This window comes from Schistocerca serialis, chromosome 5 (genome assembly GCF_023864345.2).
Source record: "Schistocerca serialis cubense isolate TAMUIC-IGC-003099 chromosome 5, iqSchSeri2.2, whole genome shotgun sequence".
Lineage (NCBI taxonomy): Eukaryota > Metazoa > Arthropoda > Insecta > Orthoptera > Acrididae > Schistocerca > Schistocerca serialis.
In genome coordinates this window covers 63,796,687-63,822,484 of record NC_064642.1, presented here as the reverse complement: position 1 = coordinate 63,822,484, position 25,798 = coordinate 63,796,687, and positions in this window count along the sequence as shown.

Genomic DNA, 25,798 nt, shown 5'->3' with positions numbered 1-25,798 from the left:
ACCTCCGATGGGAGAGCAGTAAGTGTTGACAGGGAACCATAAGAAATTCAATATTTTACCGTCGATGGAAGCACAAATGTGTAGAAACTTCGGTAAAACCGCTATCATTTCACAGCTTACTGTCTTTTGGAAACCGGACGATACGGTAGATAAAAACACGTTAGCAAGAAAGCATTAAAAAGCTAAGTAAAATGTAGTTTCTGAGCATTTTTCTTTCTTTCTAAATGACTTTTTTTTACATCTATGAAAACAATGAACTGAGTGAAACCAGTTTACTAACACGTTACTGTGATATTATTGATTCGAACGATAGGTGAAGATGTTTTGATTTAAGCCGCAGTAAGTAGAGTTGGATAGCAGAGCTCGCATCTCAGCGCATTAATTCATGACACGGATCACATTTCGAGCGAAGTAATTTAACTGAAGTGGCGGCTGCTCTCTCAGTTAACCTAGGAGCACGCTGCCATGGTGCAAATAGCAAAAAGTTATCTCTAACTAAAACAGGAAGTGAAATATTTTTTCTGGATGAAACTTATAATGAACTTTTTACGTTAAGACATGTAGTATTTCAGCCGCCCCGTGTGGCCGTGCGGTTCTAGGCGCTTCAGTCTGGAACCGCGTGACGGCTACGGTCGCAGGTTCGAATCCTGCCTCGGGCATGGATGTGTGTGATGTCCTTAGGTTAGTTAGGTTTAAGTAGTTCTAAGTTCTAGAGGACTGATGACCTAAGACGTTAAGTCCCATAGTGCTCAGAGGCATTTGAACCATTTTGTAGTATTTCCAGTTAACTTTAAATCATGTAAAATTTGTACTCTCGCAGGCTCTCCGACGAGATCTTATCTGCAGAACGTCCGCCATGGTGACGCCGCTTACTTCAAGTGTTTCGAAAGATAAGATAAATTTTGTTTGGAGTATTTAAACGTAATGCAGACAACGAGAAGACTGCTGACCTGCTCGCTAAATTGAGTAAAATTTTACTGTAGGTAACGAAAGGAAAATGAATGCTAAGGATTCGGTTGTTCCTTGTTTGCAATTAATAACGTATCTATCAGTAAGTTACACAAAATGTTCGTTATATTCTGCCCGAAGAACTCTACTAAAGGTAACTTCTTATTCATAGGTAAGAATCAGAGGGACAGAATTTTTTCCTATCACAATAATATAATTATCATATTAACATATTGATAACCAGTTCCATAAACTTTTCAATGATGTGTAGTCCCTAAGAGGTAAATAACATTATATTCACAAAGGTTTCCGTTTCACTTTCTGAACACTCCCTATATGAGAACTAAATTTTACATACAGCTGAAAGAAAAGCTGTAGTTGATATTTATGAAGCTTTGTTAAGTTTTTCATTTAGTGGATTGTGTCAGCAGTCCAAAAACAAGTTCGTCAGCCGTGTTAGTGGATAATATCGCGATAGCTGCATTAGTAAAGTGATGTCACTCATTTAAATGTTTTCATGACTATCAAAACAAGTCGTTTAGATGGAAAACTCTACTGGTCAAAATAGAACTGCGTAGGAAACATTTTATTAATACAATCTTTCAGGTCTCTTAACAATCACGTCGTAGGTCATATTTTTCAAATTAAAATTAACTGTGAACTGCTAACGGTTTTAAGCGAGTTTCGACTTCTCTGTGCCTCCATCAAGACAAAAAACATTTCTTTGCTTACTTGTGGTGTCACTTCCTCTGGCTACCTGAAACGTGATTCTGTGTGGCTGCACCGCCGCCTCGTATGGAGGTTCTGAATCCTCATAATAAAAGTAATATACACTATGTGACCAAAAGTATTCGGACACCCCCAAAAACATACGTTTTTCATATTAGGTGCATTGTGCTGCCACCTGCTGCCATGTACTCCATAGCAGCGACCTCAATAGTCATTAGACATCGTAAGAGAGCAGAATGGGACGCAGAACTCACGGACTTCGAAAGTGGTCAGTTTATTGGGTGTCCTTGTGTCATACGTCTGTATGCGAGATTTCCACCCTCCTAAACATCCCTAGGTCCACTGTTTCGGATGTGATAATGAAGTGGAAAAGTGAAGGGACACGTACAGCACAAAAGCGTACAGGGCGACCTCGTCTGTTGGCTGACAGAGATCGCCGACAGTTGAAGAGGGTCGTAATGTACAATAGGCATACTTCTATCCAGACCATCACACAGGAATTGCAAACTTCATCGGGATCCACTGCAAGTACTATGTGAGTTGGGCGGGAGGTGAGAAAACTTGGATTTCATGGTCGAGCGGCTGCTCAGAAGCCACACATCACGCCGGTAAATGCCAAACGACGCCTCGCTTTGTGTAAGGAGCGTAAACATTGGACGACTGAAGAGTGGGAAAACGCTGTGTGGAGTGACGAATCACGGTACACAATGTGGCGATCCGATGGCATGGCGTGAGAATGGCGCATGCCTGTTGAACGTCATCTGCCAGTGTTTGTAGCCCCAGCAGTAAAATTCGGAAGCCGGCCGACGTGGCCGAGCGGTTCTAGGCGCTACAGTCTGGAACCGCGTGACCGCTACGGTCGCAGGTTCGAATCCTGCCTCGGGCATGGATGTGTGTGACGTCGTTAGGTTAGTTAGGTTAAAGTAGTTCTAAGTTCTGGGGGACTGATGATCTCAGAAGTTAAGTCCCATAGTGCTCAGAGACATTTGAACCATTTAAAATTCGGAGGCGGTGGTGTTATTGTGTGGTCGTGTTTTTCATAGAAGAGGCTTGCACCCCTTGTTATTGCGCATGATACTACTATCACAGTACAGGTATACATTGATGTTTTAAGCACCTTCTTGCTTCCCACTGATGAAGAGCAATTCGGGGTTGGTGACTGCATCTTTCAACACGATCGAGCACCTCTTCATAACGCACAGACTGTGGTGGAATGGCTACACGACAATAACATCCCTGAAATGGATTGGCCTGCACATAGTCCTGACCTGAATCCTATAGAACACCTCTGGTATGTTTTGGAACGCCGACTTCGTGCCGGGCCTCACCGACCGACATTGATACCTCTCCTTAGTGCAGCACTCCATGAATAATGGGCTGCAATTTCCCAAGAAACCTTTCAGCACCTGACTGAACGTATACGTGCGAGAGTGGAAGCTGTCATCAAGGCTAAGGGTGGACCAACACCATATTGAATTACCGATGGAGGGCACCACAAACTTGTAAGCAATATGTTAAAGATTTGTAAACTTGTATGTCTTTGTCAGCCAGGTGTCCGGGTACTTTTGATTACGTAGTGTATCTCTATTATAATAAAGCGTGTAATAATCGCTTTCCACATGATTCCATTACGTTTCTCTTGTCATATCACTGGCCTGCGTATTACATGATTAATAAGAAAATACGTTTTTTCACTAGTGCTGCTGTGTCCTACACGAAACGTTTGCAGTCGGATAGCCATGCAACTATACATTCAGAGAAATCACTTAATTTACTTTGACAAACAATCGTAACTCATCTAACTGGTAAAAAGAAACTAATGAAACTGTAAAACCAAAACTTTGTTTTTACTACGTGCAACATGTAACGCAGTTATAGATGCTGCAAAAAGTTATCTTACAAATGGCTCTGAGCACTATGCGACTTAACTTCTGAGCTCATCAATCGCCTAGAACTTAGAACTAATTAAACCTAACTAACCTAAGAACATCACACACATCCATGCCCGAGGTAGGATTCGAACCTGCGACCGTAGCAGTCACGCGGTTCCAGACTGTAGCGCCTAGAACCGCTCGGCCACTCCGGCCGGCTATCTTACAAATCACTGAAGTCCTATGTAACCAAAATAGTAATGTGTAACTACTAAATGATCTTTTTCTACCAACGTTACGATACAGACACTTCGCGTGAGACCTACACCTGAATTGAGTGATGTACGCTTGTCGTCTATATATGTGAGAAATTGGGCATACCCTCAACAACACTAGCAGATATATTACGAATTTTCAGGAATAGTCATTCTTGATAATGTAGTTCGACGCCATTCAAGACTTAACTCCAACAATAATCGATTTCGGGAACAAACTGTCTATACAAGACTGGAATAGAGAATGGAAACTTGACCAGAAGCTCAAACTACCATTCTAACGATTTTTGCAGTTTGCGTTTTGCGTGCTCTAAATACATCCACAGCAAAAAATTAAGAAGAATGCAAAGGGTGTTTTCCTTTAAGAAAATTGATAAACACTGATTTCTAATTTTAGTTCTTTCCACATTAATCCTACCGGGATATTGTACTTATTTATTAGCGTTTACTTTCATTGTGGACAGCCATATCACTGTCTCTTCAAATGAGAAACTTCCGAAGGAACATCTCTGAAGAACGGCGCCGTAGAAGGATGAATGGAATAAGCTAAGGCAGTGCACAAGGTTTGGATAGAGGAGGTAAATGAGGCAATAAAAATTAAAACATGGTTCAGCGCTTAAGCCCCAGACTACAAATCAGAAAGTTTGGGATTCGGTACCCAGGCGATCATAGGACTGCTTATGTCATTTCTCGCTTCTTCCACATTTTTAATGATTTTTTAGTGTAAAAATTACGCAGCTGCGTCGTGGGTCGGAGTTCATGTTGTACTGTGGGTGCAGCTCGTTGGATTCGTCAATTCCAATGTCGGACGAAGGCAGCCTCACACCGTACCCAGCCGGCCGGAGTGGCCGTGAGGTTCTAGGCGCTACAGTCTGGAACCGCGGGACCGCTACGGTCGCAGGTTCGAATCCTGCCTCGGGCATGGATGTGTGTGATGTCTTTAGGTTAGTTAGGTTTAAGTAGTTCTAAGTTGTAGGGGACTGATGACCTCAGAAGTTTAGTCCCATAGTGCTCAGAGCCATTTGAACACTATACCCAACACGACCGTCCTTATTTTCTTGAGTAACAAGAAAGTCTAGCTGTTCACAGCCGTGTACACATCCTATGGTATCAGATCACTTTGACGATTGCGATGGGGAATCGACCTCATTCTACTCTCTTCGTAGATCCATATTTAAATTGGATGATGGTGGGAGAGCAGCTAGTGTAATTTATTTATTGAAAATGAAACTCCTACAGCTGTATTTAAGATTTCATATTTATTTGGCGACTAATTTCGACGTTGCGTCAACGTCATCTTCAGGCCCCTAACTTTGATGGTATCAACTGTGTGCGGCTGAGTAGTAGAAGTCAGCGGTGAGACCAATACGTGCTACACATGGATGGCGGGCAGTAACTAGCGTGAAACGTCACACCAGTTACTGCCCGCCATCCATGTGGAGCACGTATTGCTTCTGACCATTCTTAGTTGGGACACTATTTATACACGGGGTGTGCCTCCTAAACGCGTCACGCATGATCTCTACTGTTTTGGCAGATATTTGCAATTTCGTGTTTGCAATGTGTAGCCGGAGCCAGCACAAACACTGTTCTTCACGTCTTTCTTGCGACGCTCATTGTCGACGGAAAGCGTCGGTCTGTTACGCTTTACGGATAAAATGATTTTTAAAGCGGAATTTTACTTGCCAAGTCGATAGAGCGATCACAAGCCAGTCTAGTGCGATATTTGTTTTATCGATAAGTATTAACAAGGACAATTAAAGACTAAGAATAATCCAGTACTCCGACAGTAACAGTTCCGCCCTGGGCCTCACTGACTGCTACTGCCATGCACAAGCATTCTGCTTGGTAGCTGCTGGAGTACTGGTTACTGTGCTTTAAAATCCCAGTTAATACACTACTGGCCATTAAAATTGCTACACCACGAAGATGACGTGCCACAGACGCGAAATTTAACCGACAGGAAGAAGATATTGTGATATGCAAATAATTAGCTTTTCACAGCATTCACACAAGGCTGGCGCCAGTGGCGACACCTACAACGTGCTGACATGAAAGTTTCCAACCGATTTCTCATACATAAACAGCAGTTGACTGGCCTTGCCTGGTGAAACGTTGTTGTGATGCCTCGTGTAAGGAGGAGAAATGCGTACCATCACGTTTCCGAGTTTGATAAAGGCCGGATTGTAGCCTGTCGCGATTGCAGTTTATCGTATCGCGACATTGCTGCTCGCGTTGGTCGGGATCCAATGACTTAGCATAATATGGAAGACGTAGGTTCAGGAGGGGAACGGCCTCGTATCACTAGCAGTCGAGAAGACAGGCATCTTATCCCCATGGCTGTAACGGACCGTGCAGCCACGTTCGATCCCTGTGTCAACAGATGGGGACGTTTGAAAGACGACAACCATCTGCACGAACAGTTCTACGTCGTTTGTAGCAGCATGGACTATCAGCTCGGAGACCATGGCTGCCGTTACCCTTGACGCTGCATCACAGAGAAGAGCGCCTGCGATGGTGTACTCAACGACGAACCTGGGTGCACGAATGGCAAAACATTATTTTTTCGGATGAATCCAGGTTCTGTTTACAGCATCATGATGGTCGCATCCGTGTTTGGCGACATTGCGGTGAACGCACATTGGAAGCGTTTATTCGTCATCGCCATACTGGCGCATCACCCGTCGTAATGGTATGGGGTGCCATTGGTCACACGTCTCTGTCATCTCTTGTTCGCAATGACGGCACTTTAAAGATTGGACGTTACATTTCAGATGTGTTACGACCCGTGGCTCTACTCTTCATTCGATCCCTGCGAAACCCTACATTTCACCAGAATAATACACGACCGCATGTTGCAGGTCCTGTACGGGCCTTTCTGGATACAGAAAATGTTCGACTGCTGCCCTGGCCAGCACATTTCCCAGGTCTTTCACCAATTGAAAACGTCTGGTCAATGGTGGCCGAGCAACTGGCTCGTCACAATACGCCAGTCACTACTCTTGATGATGATGATGATGATGAGCGTTTGGCGTCATTGGCCGGGAGGCCCCTCGCGGGGCAGGTCCGGCCGCCATATCGCAGGTCTTATTACATTCGGCGCCACATTGGGCGACCTGCATGCCGGATGGGGAGGAAATGATGATGAACACAACACAACACCCAGTCCCTGAGCGGAGAAAATCTCCGACCCAGCCGGGAATCGAACCCGGGCCCAGAGGACGGCAATCCGTCACGCTGACCACTCAGCTACTGGGGCGGACACTACTCTTGATGAACTGTGGTATCGTGTTGAAGCTGCATGGACAGCTGTACTTGTACACGCCATCCAAGCTCTGTTTGACTCAATGCCCAGGCATATCACGGCCGTTATTACGGCCAGAGGTGGTTTTTCTGGGTACTGATTTCTCAGGACCTATACACCCAAATTGCGTGAAAATGTAATCACATGTCAGTTCTAGCATAATATATTTGTTCAATGAATACCCTTTTGTCATCCGCATTTCTTCTTGGTGTAGCAATTTGAATGGCCAGTGGTGTACATATCGATAAAACGGATATCACACTAGACTAGTACGGGACAGCTCTGTCGAACGGGCACGTAAAATCAGGTGACGAAATCGTCTGCCCTGTTGTACCAAGTGCAAGCACACACGTTATTCAACAACGGTCCGTGTGTTGACCAGTACACTTTGAAGGCCAACGTCCTGTTGTAGCGATTAGACATGTTGCTCGTGATGCTGTTCAGTCTTTTGTCGTGAATACTGAGCCATGGCGGCTCCAGTTCATTCTCTTTCTGTCTTCCTGGTGCCCCGATAGGCAGTTATCGTGGATGATCGCTGACCCACGGAGCTTGAAATAGGCCGGCAGTGAGTTGTCAAGTCAGAGGGGGCAGGAGGCGCACAGCGTAAGGGTATCACGTGTGGATTTTCGCGCGCAAGGGTTGCTTCCGCCATTATTTCTGTTTGTAACGAGATTGTCACTACTTTTGGTAGTGGCAGTCACATTTCTGTATCGACGATGTCTTCCTATGGCTTTGAGTGGAATTTTTTTTTTTACGTTTTTTAGGGTTTTTAATTTTACCTTTTATTATTTTTAAGGGAACTCCCTGTATTTATATGTGCGCTTTGAAACTTGGTTCTATCCGGTTTCACTTCCCTGTTGTGCTGTGTGGACCTGGACGGTTGCACTTTTGGCCTCACCGTTTCTGCGTATGCAAGGACCATTAATGGAAAATTTTGCGGTTAGTATTGCTCGCGCTCTGATACCTGTGGCTCTGTTGTTGGTGGCTTATTGATCACTGGAATATTTTAATTTATTGCGGTTAATCTTGGCCACAACCGTGTTGTACGTTTGCATTTATTTCATTGGTGGACATTTTCAGTGCAAATTAGTGATTGTCCCTGCGTTGGCGATAAAGTGTACCACTGAGACCTTTACTGGCTGTGGATTACCAATGCCACAAGCAGTACAGCACTTTCAAATTCAGTGGTTTATTAGTGAAACTTAAATTTCGCCACATATGTATGGCAATTTGCTGTTCTTTAGAGTTTAATGAAGTTCTTTATTCAGTTTCATTATCTTGCTCATGAGCCGTGTGGCGTATGTGTATTTTGAAACTAGCTTCTAGATGATTGTCAAGTCTGAAGACTGATGCAAGGAAACTCTGGTTGTAACGCCAGGCCATTAAGTATTCGCTCGGAGGGATAAGCTTAATTATTTATTTGCACTGTCTGTCTGAGTCAAGTCGGCACCTGATCTTGCATTTGGTGTATAGTTTACATAAATTGTTTGGTGAAATGTTGATTGTTATAGTTTTATTCTTTCTTACCAGCGACATTTGTAGACTTAGAGAAAGCTTTTGACAATGTTGACTGGAATACTCTCTTTCAAATTCTGTGGATGGCAGGGGTAAAATACAGGGAGCGAAAGACTATTTACAATTTGTACATAATCCAGATGGCAGTTATAAGAGTCGAGCGACGTGAAAGGGAAGCAGTGGTTGGGAAGGGAGTGAGACAGTGTTGTAGCCTCTCCCCGATGTTACTCAGTCTGTATATTGAGCAAACAGTAAAGGAAACAAAAGAAAAATTCGGAGTAGGAATTAAAACTTTGAGGTTCGCCGGTGACATTGTAATTCTGTCAGAGACAGCAAAGGACTTGGAAGAGCAGTTGAACGGAATGGACAGTGTCTTGAAAGGAGGATATAAGATGAACATCAACAAAAGTAAAACGAGGACAATGGAATGTAGTCGAATTAAATCGCGTGATGCTGCCGGAATTAGATTAGGAAATGAGACACTTAAAGTAGTAAAGGAGTTTTGCTATTTGTGGAGCAAAATAACTGATGATGGTCGAAGTAGAGAGGATATAAAATGTAGACTGGCAATGGCAAGAACAGCGTTTCTGAATAAGAGAAATTTGTTAACATCGAGTATAGATTTAAGTGGCAGGAAGTCGTTTCTGAAAGTATTTGTATGGAGTGTAGCCATGTATGGAAGTGAAACATGGACGATAACTAGTTTAGACAAAAAGAGAATAGAAGCTTTCGAAATGTGGTGCTACAGAAGAATGCTGAAGATTAGATGGGTAGATCACGTAACTAATGAGGAGGTATTCAATAGAACTGGGGAGGAGTTTGTGGCACAACTTGACTAGAAGAAGGGATCACCAATTTAGTATTGGAGGGCAGCGTGGAGGGTAAAAATCGTAGAGGGAGACCAAGAGCTGAATACACTAAGCATATTCAGAAGGATGTAGGTTGCAGTAGATACTGGGAGATGAAGAAGCTTGCACAGGATAGAGTAGCAAGGAGAGCTGCATCAAACCAGTCTCTGGACTGAAGACCACAACAACAATAACCAGCGGTTTAAGACCTATTTCCTTTAGGCAGTATTTTTGCGGAGTAATACTTCCTGTCTTATTTTATAGTGGACTTTTTGGGCTCGTAGCTGCGACCTCTTAAGAAGGTGGCGACTGTTGTCCATCTACTTTGCATTTCTGTAGCCTGTATCTCACCTCCGTCGTGTTTATGAGCAGCGCGTCTCAGCCCCGTGAAGTGCGAGCCCGACATTGCGGTGGCTGTCGGCAGCGAGAGCCTGTTGCTGTCGTGCCTCCCGGCTGTGTCTGAGGCGTGCCCGCCACTGCTGTAGAGGAACTGTTCGCCTTGGCGGCTTGCCTTTCTTACGTTTCGTATTTCCCTTCTTAAGGCTCTGATGTTCTTGCTTCAAATTCTAAATATTGTACCCAAAGGCCTATATGTGAGCGATGTTGTAGTTAAATTTTGAGGCAGTTTCTTTGCCTGTTCAAATATCTGCCTATACACTTGGTGTGCTGAGGAAAATTTTAATTTAATTTCCGTTCTAACTGCCATATCCTTAGATTTCCATTTTTTATTATAATTCACAATTCTTTGCTCGACCTTAATTTGTCATTGTTACCGATCTATGCATGTAGGTAAAACTTGTCAGATTGCCATGCTTCGGTGTTTATTCTGAATTACCAGTTCTTAGCTTAATAACTGCGACTGTTTAAGAAGACTGCGCAAGAGTTAAGCTGGCCGGGGTGGCCGAGCGGTTCTAGGCGCTACAGTGTGGAACGGCGCGACCGCTACGGTTGGAGGTTCGAATCCTGCCTCGGGCATGGATGTGTGTGGTGTCCTTAGGTTAGTCAGGTTTAAGTAGTTCTAAGTTCTAGGGGACTGATGACCGCAGGAGGTAAGTCCTATAGTGCTCAGACCCATTTTTTTGCGAGAGTTATCTTTTATTTATTTATTGTTTAAGAGGGGGTTTGTTATGGTCTCTTTTTTATTTGTTGGTGCCACTGATACCTTGCGGTAGCAAGAATTGGAAGTTTAGTCACGTCAGTTTGTAAATAAAATTTGAAAAGACTTATTTTCATTTAACACTTATGTTGGTGATTATTGTATTATAATTTGTGCTATTATGTGCACTGCAAATAAATGTGATCATTCAAAGGACAAACGATTCAAGAATTGTGGATCCACCTTTCCATGTGATTCTTTTTTTATCCTAACCTGTTTACTGAGGTTTCAAATACGATAGTCGAAAAAGTAGATACTGTTTTCTTCTACGTAGCGTGTCTGCAAACTGCTACAGCAGTTTTGCGGATGTATGCCAAAAGATACCACGATCGTTTGAAATTCTCACGATATATCTTCGTAAACATTATTTTTCTTAAAAAATCTTGAGCCGCCCGTTGTGGCGATTCTAAGCGCTTCAGTCCGGAACTCCGCTGCTGCTAAGGTCGCAGGTTCGAATCCTGCCTCGGGCATGGATGTGTGTGCTGTTCTTAGGTTAGTTAGTTTTAAGCAGTTCTAAGTTCTAGGGGACTGATGACCTAAGATGTTAAGTCCCATAGTGCTCAGAGCTATTTGAACCAAAAAATCTTGAATCTGGAAGTGTGAAGCACAAAACACGCAACTGATATCTAACCGGCGCTAATATACAATTGCGTGTCACAAAGAAGTAGTTGGAATGTGTTGGGTAAAGGATTAGCCAAAGGACTCCCGTGGGAACACCACAATTCGTTTTTTTCCGTGTTTCTCTCCACCAACAGCTTCCCGGCAAAGACCACGAAAACCAGCTACAGTTCTAACCAAGTCTGACTCCTACAGAACAGTTTTGCACAGCTACTACAGCACATTTCAAGAACGGATAACGTATTCAGCACTCAGTTGCAAATACAAACAGCATTTTTATTGCAAATGTATGTTTCAGCTACTGAATAGCTGTCTTCAGCGCGTTTAAATGGTGTCATATCGACTCGTCCACCTTTGACAACACTTTAGAATCTGGCCAAGTACTTCTTAAAATCGTATTGTAACATGTGTTATGAAAAGCTTGACAACTCCGAACGACTCCATATAAACACACTGAAGATACATATTTCATAGCTGAAACGCAGATCTTCATTAAAAATACGGATTGGATTTGCAAGTAATTACTGAATTCCTTTTGCTGTTTCGCAGTTACAATTCTCTGGATGCTGTCTACGAAAACTGCAAAGTGATACGGCGTTTCTATGCAGAGTGAAAGAACGACTCTGGTTTTTGATCGAGAGGAGCTGGCTTTTCAAGAAGTCCACATTGGTCCCCGATTTATTTATGGGAGTCTAAAAAGTCTAAGTACCTTGCAGTTACTAGCAGAAGCTGGAAGACATGCCACCGGACATACGACACTCAGTATCCTTCCAACAGATGGAGCTCCCGCCCGTTCTACAAAGACATTGACAAACCTTGGAGATTATTGTATTTGTTGTTGGTGAAACACAAAACGGCTTACTCACTTACAAGACTCTTTTGACTCTGATCTGTGAGGAAAATGAAAAGAAGAGGCACACAGAGAATTAAAAATTGGCCAGGTGTGAGCAGGTCTTGCGTACTAAGGGTTCCTTACAAACTTAACTGTGTATATAGACAACTCACCCGTTCCAAGAATGCCCTATCACAGGAACTCCACGTCTTCCAGGCCAGAATGTTAGCATCTGGAAATGCTTCAAGGCCACTGTAATCTGCGTGCTTGCCCCAAACAACGGCCAAGGTAAGCCATGTTGAGCCTCCAAATATAGCTTGTACATCACAAGTGAAGTTCAGACGCAGTCCACGAAAAACACTTGGTCCTCCAATCAATTGCTGTTTGGAGAATTGCCCAGCCAGGTCAATATCGATGGCCTTCAACGACCTGTAGACAGGAACACTGCGCCACCCGCGACGACGGCAACCAAGACGTCGCTGGGCAAGAGGAAGCATCCGTAAAAAGTGAATAAAACATCTATGTCGTACCTTCATGTTTATGCTCTTTCACGCAGGATGCTGAATTAACTTTTAGACGAATACCAATGTTTAAATACTTATTTTCTTTTTGAAGGAAATTTCCTTTACCGTTGTTTAAGGGAAGGAAGGATGAGTTTAACTAGCCACGGGCGATGTCACTGTTGTGTGCACTGTATTATTCACTAGCTGCATTATATTACTGCGGACCCATATCTTTAAATTGTGGTAACGTATGTTTTTGGACAGACTTTTTTTTTGTTATTGGTTATTATTTCACTGGCTTTTCAGGATCAGTAATTATCTGAAAAGAAAAAGTCATTGCTCGTATCAGGAGCCAACAATTCGACAAGAACTTTACATTCCACTTATCTTTGGTTTGAAACTAACAAGGCACTTTTATTCGGTAGCATGCTATACGCCTGGTGTATAGAAGTATACACACTCTACTGACTGTCTTTGTGACAACATCACGAGCACATACGTGAGTATCACACACACTCTAATTATGCTTGGATCAAGTGATCTATCACTGCAGAGCTGAGATGATTCAGAGCTCGGTAACATCAGGGTATGGTTCAAATGGCTCTGAGCCCTATGGGACTTAACATCTGAGGTCATCAGTCCCCTATAACTTAGAACTACTTAAACCTAACTAACCGAAGGACATCACACACATCCATGCCCGAAGCTGGATTCGAACCTGCGACCGTAGAGGTCGCGCGGTTCCAGACTGAAGCGCCTAGAACCGCTCGGCCACATCGGCCGGCACATCAGGGTATTTCTCTTCACAATACTCGCCCCCATAAACCATCACGCAGCGTTCGTTAATCTCGTCATTGCTTTCATGGATACCTGTCTAATGTCAATTCAGTTGCACCGAGTTTTCTTGCTGCTGGAATGTTGGAAAAGTAACTACATTCTATTAAAAAACTAAAAACCCGCCTCGATTGCGAAAAAAGCACCTCGTGTTAAGTGTTAAGCCAGGTTTCGGCGTAGATAACTACACCTTCTTCAGAACAACAATAAAACCTACAAGTGCCTAAGAAGACCTTTGTCAATGATTAAATGAACACCATAGCTAAACACTTATAAACGAAAAAGAAAAGGAAAACACAAACAGTACATATGTACAAAGTCAAAACCACTACTTAACTTAATAGTGTACGCTCCACCTCACACCGGCCTATGTTCGATGGGCCATGACCCGCCATAAACTGCAGCTACAAACGGTCGCTCACTTACAAGCCTGACCCGTTATCAATAATATATTAACCAACGATTGCTGACGCGTTGCGATGTTGACGGCTCTTAACTACAGTCTATATGATAAATAGTGAACCCGACAATACATAATAACGAATGACCATGTTCGAGATATCACCGAAGTTAAGCGCTGTCGGGCGTGGTCGGCACTTGGATGGGTGACCATCCCGGCTGCCATGAGCTGTTGCCATTTTCGGGGCGCACTCAGCCTCGTGATGCTAATTGAGGAGCTACTCGACCGAATAGTTGCGGCTTCGGTCAAGAATACCATCAACGACCGAGAGAGCGGTGTGCTGACCCCACGCCCCTACTATCGGCAACCTCCACTGAGGATGACACGGTAGTCGAACGATCCCGGTAGACCACTCGTGGCCTGAAGACGGAGTGCATGTTCATATATATTCATCAATAGTGAACCTCTAAGTAAATAATAACGAAAGATCGTGTTCATATATATTCATCAGCTTTACACGATGCACGAAAGTCATGGAATTTATCCGGATGTTCCAGACCGACAGATTTAGAGGTGTTTTTGGCGTGTATTCAGAATTAAGTATGCTGACGAACCGCAATATGAACTCCTCCCAACGGTCCCGCCAGCATGAAGGAAGTCGTATGGGGTCAAATGTCAGTGCCGTTCACAGCAACACAGTACAACCTACAAATTCACGTTACCTACCGATAAGTTGTCATGACTCCAAATGTTGGTCGGTATAACATCTACTCTTTGAACCGCCGTTGGATGATGTTTCCTACTATGGGCTCATACAATCAGTTCTTTGCTCAGGATGTTGTCTTCAAAACGTCGAAGTTTGTCGGTATGGCTCTGCTATCTCAAAGCGGCCGCGCGGGATACGTAGCATCCCTCTTCCCAAATACGAGTCCTATGTCTCAGGCTCCGGTCTGTTCACTTAAACACGGCAAAAGTTATGAGGAGGCCAAAAATTGCTAGAAACGTTTCAAAACGAGCATTAAAGATACGGCAGTGATGACATGCTTTAAAAAGGCGCATTCTCTAACTTGCACAGATTCTGTTTTCAATAAACATGGTTGTCGTGCTGTTTCATTCTCGACGAAGTTCACATCCTGCAGTCACTTTCTACATGGTAATTAATAAAATAATATTTACAAACTGCCTATTGGCTTCTGTCTCGGGTTCTTCGGCCGACTTTCATCTAATGATTTTTCAGACGTTTCGCCAGCACGACTGGCTTGCATTGTCAAAGCTTCACCCTCCATTGCCGGTGGTGAACTGGAGGGTGAAGCTTTGACAATGCCAGCCACTCGTGCTGGCGAAACGTCAGAAAAATCATTAGATGAACGTCGGCCGAAGAACCCGAGACAGAAGCCAATAGGCAGTTTGTCAAGAAGTGGCCACGAAAGCCTTAACAATTTTGTAAAATAATATTGCTCTGGACACTGAACATAACGGTTAGAGAGGACATTTCAAGAGAAACAACCAGGTACTACTGTAAGTGCTACAGCGCCAGCGAATATTCAGAACACTGAGTCATCCACGAAGCGTAAGGTTTCCCCCAGAAAATATAGCTCTCGTTAATAATTTTCGATAGAAGAATGAAAAAAATATAACAACAGATAGTGGACAGTATCCCATGAAAATAATTTTCCCCAAAACTGAGAAAGAAAATGTGTCAGCGGAAACATACACTAACGATGTACATAGGGACTGTACGCTTGTTCTTCGGTGTCGTTCGGTACATGAAAGCAACTTTTTGTTTTGGGTGACAAGCTGCCATCATCAGCTTCACAAATGACCATGATCACCGCGTAACCCCCCCCCCCCTAATATAGCCACCGTGTAACTTTCTCATGCGCCTTAGCAGAATTAGACGTGTGGCTTGAAATTGTTCTTCGAGGAAGAATGTATTAATGAAACTTTCACAACAGACTGATAGTGTAAGGTGGAACAGAACCTACTGTCATCCATATTAGATGAACTTCGTGAGTTTGCTTCGCTATACACTGCCTGTTTATGCTTGTTCTCGGTTTCTGGGCAAAGGACGCCAACCATGTAACTCCTCTCTTTGCAATGTGATATTGTTGGCTAATCGGGTTTTCTGACAGCATCTTGTTAACTGTTTGTCCTCTTAGGGATAACTGGATCCACTGTAGTTTATCCACAATGTCCTGGTAGGCCAAGGATTACTTCCAACAAAAACTACGTTATTTGTACACTATGCTGATTAATACTTGGCTGATGGCATCCATAAACGTCACTGCATAAAACAGAATAATGGGCTCAAAAGATAAAACTGATAGCTTCGCCCTGGTAGTGCGAAACACTATCATAATGATGAATAATCGCTGCAATGTTCTATGGCATTCCTTCTTCAGAAAACCATTAACATCCACCTCATTATGTGACGTCTTTCCTAATTTCTATGAGTTGTTACTGGACCTACCAGAGATTTTAAGATCCACCAACATTTTGTTCATTCCATACTTGTGGTGGTTCGCTGCATTGTTCATGCCAAGTTGGGGCACTGCAGGAATACCCAAAATACGTTCGCTCGTTCTCCAGATAAGATACGGAGCTGCCACATACTGGCCAAAGAGAGAGAAGTGGCTTCAAATGCAGAATATAATAAGAACAAGGACCGTATGCTAACAGCAGATTTGCATTCGGATTCTTGTTCTACGACATGAATGATAGGATGATGGCTAAACAGCGAGGCGCACATACTGTCATGCCCAAAAGAATTGCGACTGTCTGAATACGTTCCGCCTGATTTTCGTGGCCCCCACACAACGAAATTTCCTCGTACCAGCTCTAATTTTTTGAGACCTCACGTGAGAGGAATACTAGCATTTTCTGCTTGTGATCCTGCCTCCCCTACTGGAAAACGTGCCTTTAGTGGCACGAAGAGTGATATGCTTACCACATAATGGTGCTCCAGATCACGTCGGAATTTCGGTACGGAGGCGTCTTGACAACACGTTCCCTGATCATAAATTGAAGCTGAGCAGATGCTGACTATTCGCTACCACTGTGAAGTGTCAGTTGCGCTGTTTTGCGCACCCAAATGATGCTGAAATAATAACGTCGTGTAACGGAATCGTTTTACTGACTAAAAATTAGTAGAGGTGACCAAATCAAACATGAAAATATGGACATATTAATGAGGAGAGGGAATGAACTGAAGGAAGATAGCTAAAAAAGCATTTTATTGGATGACCTGTTTTGACAGAGTTATGCAGTCATCATCGGATCTTATGGTTCTGAATTTTTACAACATTTTACCCATCAGTGTTACAACTCGCTTCGCACTGCGTATGTACACCCCCAATGCCATGAAGACTACTGCACATCGGCATGCAAAATGTAAAAGTGATATGTCCAAACATTCACATAACTAAATTGTGCCGATTGCATGTGTTGATGTCCATTAGTAGCTGGCAACTGACAGAAGTGGCGTAAGCACAACCACTTCCATGTACATCCACCAGGTGGCCAACTCCAAAACATTGTACACTCTCCTCCTGCTTGGAACTGCAAAACATTACAAAATCTCCTCCACCTTCGAACATTGGCGAGCCTACTTGCGTTTTAAGCATGAAGGACTTTTTGCTTTGTTTCGCATCATTAGCATTTCTCTTAAAAATCTGGAAATTTTTTCCGTCGCTCTGTATACAACGGAGATATCGCTACGTGTCGGAACATTCATTCAGCAGTGTGACGTTTAATCGGCTGCAATTAGCAACGCACGTCCTATTGTAAATTTTCTTTATTTAACGTGGTGGGAGTAAATGGGAATTCGGCACTGCAGATAACTGAGCGTGGTATTCCGGAAACCATGACATGAATGTCATGTGTCATTTCAAGATCATCATTGTATTTTTTTATAAGTAAAAGAAGCTACAAGAAGCGACAGTAAGAGACTACTTAACGAACTGCTCTGTTGACAAGTAACATCTGCGATGCATATTGAATATAGTGTCGAAACTGTAGGCAAGCACGCAAACAACTGAATGTGCTTTGACGAGCCAAGAGAAACATGTTTTTTACAGAACAAATAAATAAATGCTATTCTGGGAAAGCATTTCTCACAGAGATGAAATCTGAAATGAATGTTTTCCTGCATTGCTGGAGTTGCTTCGAAGAGACTTCCCTGATACATGGCAAACACGAATAGTTTTCGAAGCAGTAAACTATAAATAGTTTGCCATTTATTATCCTGTTTTATATAAGATTCGGGTCAGCCACGTGTGTTTTCCTCGTATGCTGCACGGGAACAGCTTAGGGCGCTTTGAGGTACTCTTGAAAAACGTAAATCATTAGCCCATAGCTCTGCTTCCAAATCTGAAAATACCCTACTCAGATAAGAGAGATGTAATACGACACTGAGCTAGAAGTGTTTTCCAGATAGACGCCATCGTAATCATCTGTTAAATTTAAAAAGTCGGTAAAGTACGTATTGTGTTCTAGCTATTAGGTTCGATTTTTAAGGAACGTCCCAGAATTATCACTTACGATAACTCTCTTTCTTTGGAAGCCATACATTAATAACTTACAGTCACTTATTTTTCCATCTCATATCATTTCTGAAAGTATTTGTATGGAGTGTAGCCAAATATGGAAGTGAAGCATGGACGATAAATAGTATGGACAAGAAGAGAATAGAAGCTTTCGAAATGTTGTGCTACAGAAGAATGCTGAAGATTAAATGGGTAAATCACATAACTAATGAGGAGGTATTGAATAGAATGGGGGAGGAGAGAAATTTGTGGCTCAACTTGACTAGAAGAAGGGATCAGTTGGTAGGAAGTTTTATGAGGCATCAAGGGATCACAAATTTAGCATTGGAGGGCAGCGTGGAGAGTAAAAATCGTAGAGGGAGAACAAGAGATGAACACACAAAGCAGATTCAGAAGGATGTAGGTTGCAGTAGGTACTGGGAGATGAAGAAGCTTGCACAGGTTAGAGTAGCATGGAGAGCTGCATGAAACCAGTCTCTGGACTGAAGACCACAACAACAATACATCAGCTTCAAAAGCGATTCCTTTTAACGATTAGTGGAATTATTAAAGGGCATTGGGTGCCAACTGAAATCTGAATACAATGTGCGAAATGATTTCATTAATACTCATAATTTATTAAAAATAGGTCAGTTATCAAAAAATCTTAATTATCAGCTATCTCAATCGGAATATCCATAACCGTTGAGACTAGGAGAGGAGACGCCAAGCCCACTGTTACCAAAGATTTTACTGTTGTTAATGGAATCAGTCACACGCACCGTCGTCCGGTGTAATCTACGTCTATCGACGAGTTCAAATGGTTCAAATTACTCTGAGCAATATGGGACTTAACATCTGAGGTCGTCAGTCCCCTAGACTTTGAACTACTTAAACCTAACTAACCTAAGGACATCACACACATCCATACCCGAAGCATGATTCGAACTTGCGTCCGCAGCGGTCGCGCGGTTCCAGACTGAAGCACCTAGAACGATCGGCCACAGCGGCCAGCTTATCGACGGGTGATAGGAAGCAGTTAAGAGCTGTCGGAGCTAATACTCTTGGTACGTTTACAGCAGTAAACAGGTATATCTTGACCCCTAGTCAGTCGAATAGCTTTTGTACCGCATTATTCTCACTCTCTGAAAAGGATTAAACAGCTTAGTGATTATGTCTGTGCAAGGACAGTTAGGTGACTCACGACGTGCGTAACCGGAGTTTATCGCATATTAATTCATCCTTTTCACAGACTGAACTGAACGACATTTGAAGTTTTATTATCTCTCTGCTGTCCGTCATTTTAACGAATTACAAATAACCAATTTTTGCCATTTCATTGCTCGTCTGTTATAGTTGTACGCGACCGTATTCGAGAGGGCGTGGTTTACGTTTCGCGAGAAAATTAATTCAAGAAATGTGGAGGAACATATAGAATCATTATGTCGCCATTATGGTGACATGTGAACTACGCCAAGTATGAAGAAACTGCAGGTTGTTCCCTGTCCTGCGATCGTCCGTAGTGCCGAATCTCATTAACGAAGTGTGCATGTTTCAAAGGTGTCGCAGTGACAGACAGATGCTGCGGTACCCTGTTAATGAAAATTGCAATACAATGCATGACTGTCCCATAACAGGTGACAACCAGTTTACCTTTATCTGAAGGCTACAGCATCAACTGCAGGGACTGTAGTATCGATGCTACCTCTTTTACCAGCGGTTGATCCTGAAGTGTAACCTTCGCCGTCTTTGTTCAAAGCACGTGCAACGCTACCATGTCAAAGAAGAGATTTTTCAGTCTTATCATTGCTTTCGCACAGTTGGTACCACAATGAAAAAAATTGTAGCTTTTGTCACCTTTTACGGGGACTGGAGCCGTCATTATTTAACAGCTGGTTTTCACCTTATAAAACATCAGTAACTTATTTTTGGTTGATATTTAACAGTTCACAGTGCATGTGTGACCTAAGCAAGACCTGCTGATAACAAAAGCTGATAGCATGCTGTAAGGGAACCAACACAACCTTCCACAACCCGTCGCTGAGAAAGCTATTAAATATAACTAAATACGACTGCTTAGTAAGAATGTAAACCACAGATGAAGATACACATTTTGAGAGGCGCCGTATGTTCTGAACGTGAAAACAGAAAATTTAAATTAAGTTAATGTACTTTATTGTTCTTTAGTTTAGGTAATATTCCATTCACTGTGGTTTTAATACTAATTGAGAAGGTGCAGGGAGAAATACCGTGCGAGTATGCAAAAGGTATTAACTATTCCTTCATCCAGTTGATGATGGATAGAAGCATTCTGACAATGATCTTTACCATAATCGCAAAGTTTCAGCCACCTGTATCTGGGACGAGCTAACAGACTACAATACGCGGCAATTGCACTATGTAGCCCCGTACTGGAGAGCTGTGAAACAAGAGGTATTGTCTGCCTCATCAGTAGGTTCAAAATGTTTAATAAGGCTCGTTCCCTGCATCTCGGATGGTATTTCTATAAGAAACTCTCGTCTGTTGTTTAGTCACTTTCCATGATGACCTTCATTAGACTGGTAGTAGTCCTAAATGTTATCTAAGAGATCGATTTTCATGACGAGGCTACAAAAACGTTCAGTACTGGTTGAATACTTCAACTGGCAAAATATTGTTGTAAAAATCTAAATATGTGGTTTATGTACTTGAAATAGCATATAGATTGAATCTGTCACTAATGCTTACTGCAGGATAAACTCCGCTACCTAATTAAAGGAAAGAGTATAATTTTTGAAAACTGAGAGTTGCGATGTAATACCGATGTCATGGACAACAAATGTAATGACAGCCAGAGAATTGTTATTTGACATCCTTATGTGCACCGCCAAAAAAAATGTCTAGTCTCATTAAAGTGCACGAAAATGGGGATAAATATAGGGAGAAAGGGCGTGATTTGTGTTGAGAAATACGTTGAAATTAAACTAATCGGACACAATCACGTATTGTAGCCCCGTGGTTCTCTCCGTCCTCACCTCTGGCTGCAAAATTTTATGTGATATCTTTGAAATAACTCTGTGCTTGTTGTACTGGAGGATCTTCCAACGTTGTCTTCTTCAGTACTAAGAGCAAAACAATTTTTTGATAAATGGTAATACACATTTTGCTAAATAAATAACACATTCCTTGCAAAGAACTACAGATTATTTCGTTACTTATTCTTGATGTGGGCCACCACTTTCTCATTACTAAAGCGGATTAAGTCAATGACGTCCTTGGCAGACGTAGTTGATTCGAATCTCAGGAGTTGCAGAAGTTTTAGTTTTCATAATTTGGCTGGCAGTGGGAGGGGTTACGATTTTCTGATCCTAATCAACAGGTTACGCTTCTTACAAATCGATTCTCTTCGCAGTGTTTCGTGAAGTGGCGGCTTCTGACGCTATTGATACCGATTCGAGTGCCGGATAGGGATGTCACAACCTGCGGTCCCCTTACTGCTATTCAAGAACAGCGGTTCCATCTCTTCCTTATTCCATTCCATAGTTATCCATACACCACACAGACAGAAGACTGGGGTCCAAAAACTCACGACAAACCTGTTATCCACAAACTAGAGTTCCGCGTAGCGCTTCGAGTGGTGGGAGTAAGTCATTGGCACTGCTCTTTTCCTTGGGAATTCCTGTGGAATCAATGTGGAACACGCACTTCGGTAAGTTATTAAGTACGAAGATTGGCTAGAGGGAGTTCGAAATAGCTGCGGTCAACGGAAGAACAAAATAACAGGAAAAGCAATCATTTCACTCCCACAGACTTGGCAAGGCTGTCCGACAAGAGCAACACCACACACTAAAGAACGTTCTCAAACTATGGACGCTCACTACCACATACATACTATAAAAATGGAATATATATATATATATATATATATATATATATATATATGTGTGTGTGTGTGTGTGTCATATCTCCTGAGCTACGGAACCGATGTCAACCAAACTTAGTACATGTATCACTTACTGTCTGGAAATCATGGTTGTGGGGGTAAGAACCACCTACATATCAAAGGGGTGGGGGTGCGGGTTGAAAAGGCAGTGTAGCCCACGACGGGCGAATACCCATGCTTAAGTGATACAGTGTTTGAGAAAGAGAGCACTTAGAGACCTAGAACAAACTTTATATATACTTTCAAGCACTTAAGAAACTTTTTCTCGCTGGCGAACGGCACAAAATGATGAAAGGAAGAAGTTTATTGCTTACATTTTCGCTGTTCATGCAGTTAAACTGCCGCATTAAGTATGACCTTTCAACTTATTATTTCTTTACTACATACTGTATTAGCGACACATTTTGCAGACAGTATTCTCATATGCCACCAAATATACCGGAAAGAGTATATTTTTGTACGACCCATAATTCAGGAGACATGACGTCAAATACAGAGATGCATGAAATACTGCCGCGTCATGCTCGACGTTTTAATTTATTAATCCTTTACTATTAACCCTATTCGCAACACATTTCGCAGACAGCATCCAAATATGCCTCTGAATGTACTTAGAAAAATATATCATCGTATGACACATAGTCCAGGATATACCGCGATATAAGGATTGAGCTGAGTGAAACTGAAATTGCAGGACGAAATTTGCTAGAGATGCAGGTGACTTACAGGGGATAGGCAAAATAATGTGAACACCTGTACATACTTGGGAATGGTTTATTAATAAGTGGTTGGACTCCCATTTGCCCGTAATGCAGTTGCGATTCTTCTTCGAGTACTGACATATAATGATCGTATCGTCTCCAGTGGAACGTAATGCCACTCTTCGATCAGACCTTCTTCCAACTCCTGTAGTGACGAGGCAGGCGGAAATATGCTCCGGAGTGTGCGCTCCAATACCACCCACAAGGCTTCGATAATGTTCAAGTCCGGGGACTGTGCTGGCCAGGGAAGACGCTGCTGTTCAGTTGCATGCTCCTCATACCACGATTTTACTGTCCTGGCTGTGTGAATGGGTGTATTATCATCTTGAAATACGGCATCATTGTTGGGGACAAAGTTTAAATCATGGGATGCACCCGATCACCTAAAATGTTCACATAATCGTTGGCTGTAACACGGCCTATGAGAGTAATGATGGGACCAGCAGAATACCATGATATGGCTGCCCACATCATCTCCATGGTCAACCGTTGGAATCAAGCAATCGGAATTGTAGGCTTCTTTCGCCGTTCTCCAGACGTAAACCTGGCCCGATGTTGGAAATAACGAAAACGTTGTTTCCACTGACCAGCCATCCAGGATTTATGCTCATGAACCATATTTTATGCTTCTTTGCGTTGGCTGTCGTCACTAATTGTTTCGGTATAGCAGTTCGTCCATGAATATTCGCTTTATGGAATTCTCTGTGGCCAGTGTCGATAGATACGGGGTCTCGAAGATGGCTATTAAGCTCTATCTCTCTCTCTCCTCTCTCTCTCTCTCTCTCTCTCTCTCTCTCTCTCTCTCTCCTTTCTTTTTTTACACAATTCCTGTTAGCATACGACGATCTCTGTCATTTAGTTTCGATTTGCTCCCACTACTACGGCAACACGATTATGTGTTTCCATGTTTTGAGTAGGCTGTCATGGCTATTGAAACATTTGTTCTTGAAACATTCAATAAGGTGGCTGTCTTTGTTACTGATGCTCCAGCTAATCGGGCCCCCATAATCTGCCCTCTTTGGAATGTTAGGTCTTTCATTGCACGGTGACCTCGGAACCTGCCCTGGATGCCAGTTCTAAGTGTGCACTAATGGTAAACAATCTGCATTGATGTGTAGTCCGTACTGAACGCGCACAGTCCAGCGCGGCACGTGCCTTACCTGCTTTGTTGCCACAGTTCCCATTATTTTGCCTATCTCCTGTACGTGTACAAATACCCGTTAAATATATGTAAAATATATTTGTCATATAGATAGGCCGGCAAAGTCACGGGTAAGAAGCTCATCCCAAAGCCCTGGAACGATTTCAACCAAATTTGATACACGTATTATTTACGATCTGGAAAAAAATACTGTGGAGGTGAGAACGACCAGCGTTCTCTTGAGGAGAGCGTGTCGACGTAGAGAGAAGGAGGAAGAGGAGATGGTCAGACACGAAGGGGAAGGAGTATATGGACACAGATAGGGGGAGGAGGAGAGGGACACAAATAGGTGAGGAGGGGATGGAGAGGGGAGGAGTAGACAGGGGGGAGAGGAGAGGGGGAGACGGACAGAGAAATGTAAAAGGAAGAGGAAGAGATGGACAGAGATAGGGGAGGAAGAGATGGACAAAGAGAGGGGAGGAGGAAATGGAATTAGGGGGAGGCAGAGGAGATAGGCAGGGGGGGGGGAGCAGACTGACAAAGGGAAGGTGAGGTGGAGATGGACAGAGAGAGAGGGGCAGGAGGGGATGGGCAGAGAGTGGGGGATGGATGACTTGAACAGAAGGAGGGGTGTAGGAGATGGAGAGAGAGAGTGAGAAGAGGGGAGATGGACTCAGAGAGCGGAAAGAGGAGGTGGACTGACAGAAGACTGGAATAAATACATACCTGGACAACACCGGGCACTCAGATAGTTACGTTATCAACACTCTAACCAACATCTGACAGATTTCTCAAATAATCTGGAATTCGGAATGATGTTCCCGTAAAAATCACTTGCTACGAGAATCATGTTCTCACGTCACGGTAAACTTAACAGGGATTTCCTTACATCAACTACTGCTTGTGTACCTGTACGGTAGTTACAACTCATTAATTACAGTCACGCGCTGTTTTATCAAATATCGCTTGAGAAGTGAAGATAAATGGCATGATGTGTACTTGTAAATAACGTTTTCCATTCCGTTATTCGACCGTTAAATATCGTTCGGTGCGAGCGATTGGAACCTTTTGGTGGCTGCTCAGGCTTCGTACAACATCAGGTGTAAACTGTTTCTTCTTTTCAGAGGGTGTGTGGGGCATCATAATCTCTAGGTCTATTCTAACAAATTTAAACTGTGTTCCTTCCCATGAATAAAACCTAAATGATCGACTTTTGTAGGCAAATTGTAGTACTGAATCTTTCAGACACACACACCAGGCAAATATACAGTAGATGTAAGATAATACTTCAAATAATTTTTCTCTATATTTTCAGTGGTCATTATCCTTTTGGTCTGAGCAAGAGCACTGTGTAGCTCTTTTGGGAAAATACAACTACTTTGCCGAGCGGGACCTCTTTAAATTGGAGAATTTTCCTAGTAGGAGGTAGATTTTTGCCTAGTGTCTAATGTAGATTGAGACTGTTAGTCTGAATTACGTATAAACTGCCCCCGTCACGTTCATGTGACCACATGTAAAAAGCCTGAATAACCACCTTTTGCAACGAAGACTGCTGCGAGACGAGCAGAATGAGACTCGGTGAAGTTCTGGGAGGTACCGACAGGGACTCCACTGCCGT